This window comes from Sapajus apella, unplaced genomic scaffold (genome assembly GCF_009761245.1).
Source record: "Sapajus apella isolate SASKATOON/1434 unplaced genomic scaffold, GSC_monkey_1.0 scaffold15, whole genome shotgun sequence".
NCBI classification, from domain to species: Eukaryota; Metazoa; Chordata; class Mammalia; order Primates; family Cebidae; genus Sapajus; species Sapajus apella.
Genome location: NW_022436955.1, coordinates 13,223,745 through 13,234,742, shown reverse-complemented (window position 1 = coordinate 13,234,742; position 10,998 = coordinate 13,223,745). Strand labels below are relative to the sequence as shown.

The window sequence follows — 10,998 nt, the reverse complement described above, 5'->3', positions numbered from 1 at the left end:
TTTTTTTTTTTTTTTTTTTTGAGACAGGGTCTCGCTCTGTCACCAGGCTGGAGTGCAGTGGCGCGATCTCGGCTCACTGCAACCTCTGCCTCCCGGGTTCAAGCAACTCCCTGCCTCAGCCTCCTGAGTAGCTGAAATTACAGGCACACCACCACCATAACCAGCTAATTTTTCTATTTTTAGTAGAGACAGGGTTTCACCATCTTGACTAGTCTGGTCTTGAACTCCTGACTTCATGATCCACCTGACTCGGCCTCCCAAAGTGCCTCCCAAAGTGCTGGCTCATAGGCATGAGCCACCGCGCTCAGCCTATTCACAACTCTCTTGTAAGTTCAAGATTGTTCCAAAAACGCATACAGACATACGTTTCATTAGGAATTTATTAACTACTAAGGATTCAAAAAAATTCAGCTATGTAACCGTAGTTTCACACTGTAAGATCTTAATTTGCAAAGAAATGAATCTATCAGAGTAAACAAACTTATTTCATGTCTTCATTTTTAGATATCAGTTTAGATATTTTAGATATCAAAAGCCAATCTAGGGCCAGGGATGGTGGCTCATACCTGTAAGACCCAGCAGGAGGACCACTTGAGCCCAGGATGTCAAGGCTGTAGTGAGCTGTAATTGTGCCACTGCACTCTAGGCTGGGTGAGAGAGCAAGACCTTGTCTCAAAAGATGAAAAAAAAAAAAAGAAGAAAAGAGAGAAAAGACCAATCTACATTGCTCTCTCTCTCACTTTGCTACTTTCTGTTTAAAATCAAACAAAACCAAACATTTTGGTTGAAAAAGGCAACAGAATATTGGTTACAAAATGTACCATGAGTTTTCTCTTGGTCATATGATTACTTATTTCACACCTTATTTGCAATCACAGGGGCTAGGTATTTTTGTCTACGCCAGCTCCTCCTCACTATCACCTTCAACCTGATAGAGCAGTAATTAAACATTCATTCAACATTTATTTAGCATCTACACTGATTTGAGGGCACAATACAAAAGAAAATCACCCATAAGCAGTTCACAGTCTAGAGATAATAAAATGAGTCAAGTTTAAAATAATGCAATATGTGCTTTAATAAAAGTATGAAGTGTTAGGCAACTGGAGAAGAGGGAACCGTTAATGTATCTGTGGAGGATCTGAGGTGGTGTCAGAAAGGATGTAACATCTGAAGTCAATCATGAATACTGAAATGGGTACTTAGACAAATTTGGGAAAAGGAAGGAGAAACTATAAAAGCAAACCTGAACAAAAAGAGTATTTTCATCTCAGTTTTTTAAGTAACTCAGTTACTCAGAACATAGAAGTTACAAGCAGTAACATGAAATGAAGCTACTAAAGCCAGGGTGAGGCCAGATTATGACAGGGCTTGTGTATCATGCTCAGTAGTAAGGATTTTATCCCTCAGCACACAGGGAGCCTTTGAGGGTTTCAAGCAAAGAAAAGATAAACTCAAATATATACTTGAGGAAGATCATCCTACCAGGAATACAGAGAATAGATTAGGTCCTAGAGATGGAGATGAATAAGAAGGTTTTAACAATAACAGCCTGAGCAAGAAACAATGAAATCTTGAACCAAGGAAGTGGTGGTCAAAACAGTGAATAGGCTATGAATTTAACGCTGTTTAAATGGATGAATTAAAATGAACGACTGGCTACATTTTAAGGGGAAGGGAGAGGAGAAAAAAAAGAGAGTTCCAAATAGCTCATAGGAACTCTGCCTTGGGAAAATTGATGAAAGGTGGTGCTATTTCCCATGATAGAGAATATAAGAGTTAAGAGTAAACTGGAAAGAGAATTTAGTTTTAAATGATGAATTTGAGATGCCTGTGGGACATCCCAGTGAATACATAAACAGGAGAGAGGTCTAGCAATTGATGTTACTGGACACATAGCCTGCTTTACTTTTGTTTTTTATATCAAATCTGTACTAGAACTAGATTAAGTTTTTAAAATCTAGTTCTGCCACGCAGGCTGGAGTGTAGTGGCATGTTCACAGCTCACTGCAGCCTTAAGCTCCCCGGCCTAAATTGATCCTCCTACCTCAGCCTCCCGAGTAACTGGGACCACAGGTGTGTGCCACCATGCTGAGCTAGGTTTTTGGTGTGTGTGTGTGTGTGTGTGTGTGTGTGTGTGTGTTTTGTAGAGACAGGGTATCGTAGGTTTTGGGGGTGGGTGGGTGTGTGTGTGTGTGTGTGTGTGTGTGTGTGTTGTAGAGACAGGGTCTTCTTATGTTATCCAGGCTGGTCTCAAATTCTTGGGCTCAAGTGGTCCTCCCGCCTCAATCTCCCAAAGTGCTGGGATTATAGGCATGAACCACTGTGCCTGGCCTAGATTAATTTACTCAGAGTTATTGCTTGCTTTTAAAAATACAGACATGTAAAAAATAAAAATTCAACTTGCCCATGATCTCATCAAAGATAACTATTAAAACAATAGTATGCTTATGCTTCCTTCCCATATTTTAATGCAAACTTTTTAAAAGTTGAATAATGTACATAAACAATATCAGATTTTCATTGAATATAACACGAATTTCCTACATATACAATTTCTTTGACACCTCTCAGGTTGTTACAAATCATCTTTAAATCTATTTCCTACTTCTCCAAATGGGTTGAAAACCCATCATGGACCAAAACTAGGCCATGTCTTCTCTGACTAAGGTTCAGGAGTACTCTACTTACAATGGACACTCAATGTTTGTTGATGAGGTTATCAAAATATTAAGGAAAGCTATTGGGTAATAATTCTAAGCTATAAAAAAAGCTTCAGGAAAATTTCTAATTTTAATATTATTTCAGAAATACTGCTAATAAAGAATAGAGGCAATACATTAATGTTTAAGTGGTGAAGAAACAACATTGTACCTGCTATAAAATGCAGCACAGCTCAGTAAATATTCTCATTAATTTATTCATGTACTCATTCACTCAACAAGTATTTATGGACAGCCTGATGTAAGCCAGGCACTGTTCCAGGTTCTGGGGATACAACAACAACAAAACAGACAGCAATCTGTCTTCATGGACCTTCCATTCTAATAAACTTAAATTACAGTGACTGCTCGCTTGTCCACTGCTATAGACTGAGTGTTTGTGTCCTGCCAAAATTCATGGTGGAACCTAAAATTCAACGTAATAGTATTAAGAGGTGGGGCCATTTAGGAAGTAAGTAATGAGGGCTTTGCTCTCCCAAAATGGAATGAATACCCTTATGAAAGAGATTGAAGGACGCTGCCATGGCCCTTTCACCATGTGGACACACAGTAAGAAGGTGTCATCTTCAAAGCAGAGAGCAAATCCTCAGCAGACACAGAGTCTGTTGGTGCCTTTATCTTGGACTTCCCAGACTGTAGACTCCAGACTGTGAGCAGAACATTTTTATTGTTTATAAATTACCTAGCCTAGGGTATTTTGTTACAGGTGACAAAGAGACTAAGACATCTGCTAAAGAGAAAAGGAGACTCCAGTTTCCTCCAATTTTCTACCCTTACTAAACTCACATTTAACTGTTATCACTGAAATAAGCTCATTTCTGGAACGTTAGCAGTAGAAAAATGTCAAAATGTATTCATTTAAAAATTTAAAATACATACTTAAAACAGAATTTTGCTGAGTGCTTATAAAACCAATACTGAATAGAGATCTGTTCCTTGGCTATTAACAGCTAACCATATTATATAACCATATATTTAACAGCCATTTGTTTCTAAACTAATCATGTTCTTATAAACATACATAATAATCTATGAATTAAAAGAAACAAGCAGAATTACAATTTATATTATTTTAATCTTGAAAAGACAGTCTAATATTAAGTTCACAAGGTAAGAATAGCATTTTCAAAAATAAAAAACTAATTTTGTAACCATTCATTCATTTTGTGTGCATAGGTACACACACAGTAAATCCCATGTACACAGAAACCCAAGTTTGTTCCCAAGAAGCTTTTAGTCCAGTGAGGTTGACTGAAAGCACATAAACAGCCAATCAAAACTGCATCAAGAAACAGGAGCTATGAGGGAAAAAAGGTAGTAGAAAAGAAGAAATATATAGAGGGCAATGCCAGAATGGTATGAATGTAGTTTTAAGGAATTAATCTAAAATTCACATTAAAAGCATAGAATATTAGAGGTAGAAGCTGTGAAAGTATTTGGCGTAACCCTCAGTTTTTACAGAGAAGAAATTATGTTCCAATTAGGTTACGACTTGCTTTGTAGAGCCAAGACTAGTTAAAGCTGGGTCCCAGGCAGGAGAATAGCTGGCTGAAAGATAAATTCTTTCCCCAGCATTCCTGTCTATGCAATTAGAATAACACTGAGGTTAGGAATGCCATCTATTTTACTTATTATATTATGGAGCCTGGCACATAATGGGCATTTCAATAATGTGCTTCATGAATAAACAAATGAATAAGCAAATCATCTGCCTTAAGTGATTCTACCCAAACAATTCTAAAACATAAAATTCCTGTTTTTATACCATAATCTTAGAGAAGAAGAACAAAAATATTAAACAAAAACCAAAAAAGCTCATCTCGTTTTCCTATCATTACCAGAATATCCTACTACCTGAACTAAAAATGTCATCTTCCTATGACGTATTTAATCCAAATACTCTGTCCTCTCACGTCCTATCTTCCAACTTCTACAACATTATCATCTAAATCACCAGTTTTCTGATTAAGAAAAATCACTTTTCATATCTCAGAGTCTTCACTTTCAGTTATTTTTAAAGCCTTAAAAAGTTAGTTTTCCTTTTTTCTACTTATACAACAAAATTTTTTTCCCTTCTTTGAGCCAACACTGAAGAAATCAACAAGGCATTTGCTCTGTCTGTTTCTTTCTTTTCTCATGTACAGTCTCACTTTGTTGTCCAGGTTGGAATAAAGTGGTGCGATCATGATTCACTGCAGCCTCGACCTCCCAGGCTCAAGTGATCCACTCACTTCGATGTCCCAAGTATGCTGGGGCTAAAGGCTCATGCCACCACACCTGGCTAATATTTTCTTTCTTTCTTTTTTTTTTAAAGTACAGATAGGGTCTCACACCATGTTGTCCAGCCTGATGTTGAACTCCTGGGCTCAAGTGATTCTCCCACCTTGGCCTCTGAAAGTGCTAGTTATTACAGGCGTGAGGTACTGCACCTGGCCCCACTTTGTCTTTTCTATTCTATACAAAGATTATCACCCACAAGCAGAAGTATTCAGACATCATACTTTGAGCTATAAGCTGATGTTTACAGAGATAAAAAATAAGTGTCTACCATGAGTGACAATGAACAAATGACCAAATTCATTACTTCTACTTCTTAATTTAATTTTTTCCATTTTAACTTTTGTTTCCCTTACTCCCTGTACAACTGGAGAATGCCTCTAATTTAAGACTGGTTTTCAACAGGGAATATTAGAATTGCATGTCGAAGTAAGTTTTGTTTGTTTGTTTGTTTTGTTTTTTTACCTGAATGAAGATGCCTGGGATTTCATCACAGGCCTACTGCTGAATAAGGATTTATAGGGAATAAGATCATAGAATGTATATGTGTATAAAGCTTCACAAATGATTCTGGCTAACAGCCATTACTCTGAAGCATGAAATTCAGCTGGAATGAAAATGGACTGGCTTGTGTGTACCACCTTTTTAAACGGTGTTAGTTAATTTATCTTTTTCTGAAGAATCTAGGAAAAAACAGCAACCAAAGAGCTGAACTATCTTCTTCAGTGGATTAGATACTAAATTAATAAACCTAGAGGGAAAAACAATTATATTTATATAACAAAAAGGAGAAATAAATGTTGTATATTTTTCCTGACTAAAATGACAACTACTGTTTCACACTGTGGTAGATAATTTTCAGTATTTAATACTTAGATTTGATACAAGTGGACTTGAATAATATCTAAAATGGTGAAACAAATTAGCAGGGCTCATGTTATTTGAGCCAAGAATTATAGATAATTTCTCTCAGGCTCAAATAACATGAGGCAAAGACCAGATTCTCAATGAGTAAAACTGACCCACTGATAGTGTATGGTAGCTCTCCAGATCATCCAACTGGCTATTCTCTAAAACAAATAATATTTGTTCTATAAAAGTTTAATACACTGTTTCTTACCAAAAAAGAACACTTTGATTGTGCAATATTAACCAGAGGTCAGTTTACTGATGGAAAAGGCCATTAAAAAAACTTTTTTTTTTTAGAGACTGGGTCTCACTCTGTCACCCAATGACATAATCACAGCTCATTGCAGCCTTAACCTCCTAGACTCAAACAATCCTCCCAATTCAGCCTCCCAAGTAGCCAGGACTATAGGCAAATGCCACCACGACTGCTAATTTTTGTATTACTTTGTAGGGACTGGGTTTTACCATGTTGCCCAGGCTGTTCTAGAAAGCTGGGGCTCAAGCAATCCACTGCCTCAAGCTCCCAAAGTGCTGGGATTACAGGTGTGAGCCACTGTGCCTAGCCACAAGGCAATTTTTTAAAAAATGAATTGTGATAATGATTTTCAATTGTCATTTTACAATAGCAAGAGAAAAGGTAGCTTGTGCAGTCCTTTGTGCCAGAATGTGGTCCATAAATAGAAACAGACAAACAGCTCTAGACAACTGAAAATTGTTCTAAAAATAAATAACTGAAATATCATGACTTAAAGTTTACGAAATATTTTTATATGCACAATCTTAAGATTGATGTTTGTGAAAAGTGCTTTGACATAAAGTACACATAAACAAAAATGGATAATTATTACTAATCTTACAGGTCATAGTTTCAGAACTGACTTTTTTATTAGTGTTTTAACTTTTTTCTTTTTTTAAAGTAACTAAGTCTTGGCTTTGTTGTCCAAGCTGAAGTACAGTGGTGTGGCCATGGTTTATTACAGTCTCAAATTCGTGGGCTCAAGTGATCCTCCCGCCTTAGTCTCTCAAAAAGCTGGGATTACAGCCGTGAGCCACTGCACCCAGCCAGTTTTAACTTTTTATTAAAGCATGACATACACTTCCCATGTAGTAAAGTGTAAAAATCTTAAGTCTTGAGCTTGCGGAATTTTACAAAGTGGACATACCCACCCAGCCAATTAAGCATCCCTCCACATGCTTCACCCCTTACAAAAGTGACCCATCTTCTAGCTTTTAACATAGTAGATTATAGTTTTGCCTGTTTTTAAATTTTATATAAAAGAAATCAGACAGGATATGGGCGCAGACCAAAAAAAGGCCCAGCTCACTGGAACCTCTGCTTCCCAGGCTCAAGCCATCCTCCCACCTCAGCCTCCTGAGTAACTGGGACCACCACGGGCACATACCACCATGCCCAGCTAACTTTTGTATTTTTTTTTTTAGAGACCAGGGCCTTACTTTGTTGCCCAGTCTGGTCTCGAACTCCTGAGCTTAAGTGATCTGCCTACCTCCCAAAGTGCTGAGATTACAAGCATGAGCCACTGTGCCTGGCTGATATGTTCTATTTTAACTCCAGCAATGCATGATATAAATGAAAAACCTGAAGAGGATTTAGAGAGCTACGATAAATATAAACACTGCAAATTAAAATGTATGAGAAAAAATTAAAAGGATCATAAAAGTTTCAGTTGTAATGTTCTACTATATGAAGACTTCTATTTTAATATTTGTACACTTATTTAGGTTATAAAAGTGATAAACAAAAAGGATGTATAAAGGATTTAAGGGAGATATAAAGGTGATATATCATAAAAATTCAGAAACTTTTTACAAGTATAAAACAGAAAATAAAAAGTCACTCAAATCCCAATTCCCATAAATCACCATTCTAACATTTTAGTCTATTTTCTATGGGTCTTATTTTTAAGAAAATGAAACTAGAATCATAATTTTATATGTTTCTTTAAAAAATGTAAGATACAATCATGAATATTTTCTGCTATCATTAAATGTTCTTTGAATACATGTAACATGATTTATAATAATACATATTTATTTAATAAACATGATTTATAATAGGAACATAGGACTTCATTTATGAAGGTTTGTTAAACAAAAGATAACCAAAGCCAGGCACAGTGGTGCATGCCTGTAATCCCAGCACTTTGTGAGGCCAAGGTGGGTGGATAGCTTGAGCTCAGGAATTCAAGACTAACCTGGGCAATGTTGCAAAACCTCATCAATACAAAACAATTAGCTGAGCACAGTGGTGCACACCTGTAGTCCCAACTACTTAGGAGGCTGAGGTAGGAGGACTGCTTGAGCCCAGAAGGTCAAGGCTGCAGTGAGCCAAGATCCTGCCACTGCACTCCAGCCCAGGCTGCAAAATCTTTTCTTTTTTTTTTTGAGACGGAGTTTCACTCATGTTACCCAGGCTGGAGTGCAATGGCGCGATCTCGGCTCACCGCAACCTCCACCTCCTGGGTTCAGGCAATTCTCCTGCCTCAGCCTCCTGAGTAGCTGGGATTACAGGCATGTGCCACCATGCCCAGCTAATTTTTTGTATTTTTAGTAGAGACGGGGTTTCACCATGTTGACCAGGATGGTCTCGATCTCTTGACCTCGTGATCCACCCGCCTCGGCCTCCCAAAGTGCTGGGATTACAGGCTTGAGCCACCGCGTCCGGCCTGGAAAATCTTTTCTCACAGATTTTGAGAGTAAGAGCCTGTCTCAAAAGGAAAAAAAAAAAGGCCAGGCACGGTGGCTCATGCCTGTAATCCCAGGACTTTGGAAGGCCAAGGCGGGAGAATCACCTGAGATCAGGAGTTTGAGACCAGCCTAACCAACATGGAGAAACTCCATCTCTACTAAAAATACAAAAAATTAGTGGGGCGTTGTGTCGCATGCCTGTAATCCCAGCTACTCAGTAGGCTGAGGCAGGAGAATCACTTGAACCTGGGAGGCGGAGGTTGCAGTGAGCCAAGATGGTACCATTGCACTCCAGCCTGGGTAACGAGAGCAAAACTCTATCTAAAAAAAAAAAGATAATAACCAAGATTTCTCTACTTTCCCTTAACCTAGAAAAGGAAAATAACATTAAACCATACCATGAAAGATTTCAATTAGCTAGAAAATTTTTAAATAATGATTATTTCACCTCAGTTATGATTTCTCCTCCAATGAAAAAAAAGCCTTTATGCTTTCAGTGTTCTTTATTTAACAGACTGGGAAACTGGTTTAAAGCTATACAACTAAATGAAGTAGCAGAGCAAAGATCTGAATCCAAATCTAGGTTCTGACTCCAAAGCCTATGCACTTAACCTCAACACTATAGATTACAGGATGGTTTGGGGTTGGTCTTATCTAATACGTAGGTGGTCTTATCTAATAATATGCAGGTAGTCTTATTTATCTGGATCCATTCTCAAGAGAAAGCTAAAACAATGCAAGTCTGAAGGATTTACCTTGAAACAAGACAGTAGAAGAAATTTAAAAATAAAAGAGAAATTTAAGTACTTAGAACAGTACTCATCATATAGAAAATGCTACATAACTATTAGCTATTATTACTCACAAGAAATCACCATACCAGTACAGGGGGAAATCATTTGTACTATGTTCATTACAATGACTTATAATAGTTAAAAAAAAAAAAAGCCGGACGTGGTGGCTCACGCCTGTAATCCCAGCACTTTGGGAGGCCGAGGCGGGTGGATCACGAGGTCAAGAGATCAAGACCATCCTGGTCAACATGGTGAAACCCCGTCTCTACTAAAAATACAAAAAATCAGCTGGGCATGGTGGCACATGCCTGTAATCCCAGCTACTCAGGAGGCTGAGGCAGGAGAATTGCCTGAACCCAGGAGGCGGAGGTTGCGGTGAGCCGAGATCGTGCCATTGCACTCCAGCCTGGGTAACAAGAATGAAACTCCGTCTCAAAAAAAAAAAAAAAAAAAAAAAAGTTAAAAAATAAAATGGGCCGGGTGCAGTGGCTCATGCCTATAATCCCACCACTTTGGGAGGCCGAGGTGGGCAGATCACGAGGTCAGGAGATCAAGACTATCCTGGCTGACATGGTAAAACCCCATCTCTACTAAAAATACAAAAATTAGCTGGGTGTGGTGGTGCATGCCTGTAGTCTCAGCTACTCAGGAGGCTGAGGCAGAAGAATCGCTTGAACCGGGAGGCAGAGGTTGCAGTGAGCCAAGATCATGCCACTGCATTCCAGCCTGGCGACAAAGCGAGACTCCGTCTCAAAAAAATAAATTAAAAAAATAAAATGAAAATAAAATGAAATAATAGTGCATCACCAAAGGATTGGCTACTTAACTAAATTTTGTTATTTAAACCACACTGGTTGGCATGGTAACTCCCACCTGTAATTCTAGAAATTTGGGAGGCTGAGGCAGGAGGATCATTTGAGCCAAGGAGTTTGAGACCAGCCTCGGCAACATAGTGAGACCCTGTCTCTACAAAAATATTTTTAAAAAATATTAGCCAAGTGTGGTAGTGCATATCTATTGTCCCAGCTACTTGAGAGGTTAAGTTTGGAGAATCACTTGAGTCCAGGAGGTCAAGGCTGCAGTGAGCTGTGATTGTGCTACTACACTCCAGCCTGGGCAACAGAGACTCTGTCTCAAAAATAAATAAATAAACAACCATGTAATACTTTGCAGCTATCACAAATTATATCTATATTTAATAACACCAGTAGGCAAATAAAACAGACGTATAATCCCATTTATGCAGAAATGTATAAATAAATAGATGTGTATACATATACAGAGATGCCTGAAAGAATAATCACCAACATATGAACATATCTAGATATGGCAGGACTGCATGTGATTTGTCCTTGTTTTGTCATTTTCCATATTTAAAAAAATATTTAAGTGCCTGTGTGTGTGTGCGTGTGTGTGTAAATTCTAATGGACTAAACATAAGGCAGCAGCAGCAGGGAAAAGTACAAAATTAAAAGAGAAAAGACCAATGGGAGACACTTCAAGGAAAAGATGAAGCCTGAGCTTATGTCTTGAAGAATTCCTTTACCCCCTCCCTATTATTTTTCTATCATATTCATCCTGTTAATCAT

At 38.0% G+C, this 10,998-nt stretch overlaps 1 protein-coding gene across 4 annotated transcripts in view; it reads right to left on the bottom strand.

Moving 5' to 3' along the window:
* The window catches only part of NFAT5 (nuclear factor of activated T cells 5), a 128,455-nt gene that overhangs the window by 78,880 nt on the left and 38,577 nt on the right, over positions 1 to 10,998 (bottom strand). The gene's annotated exons all lie outside the window — the stretch shown is intronic.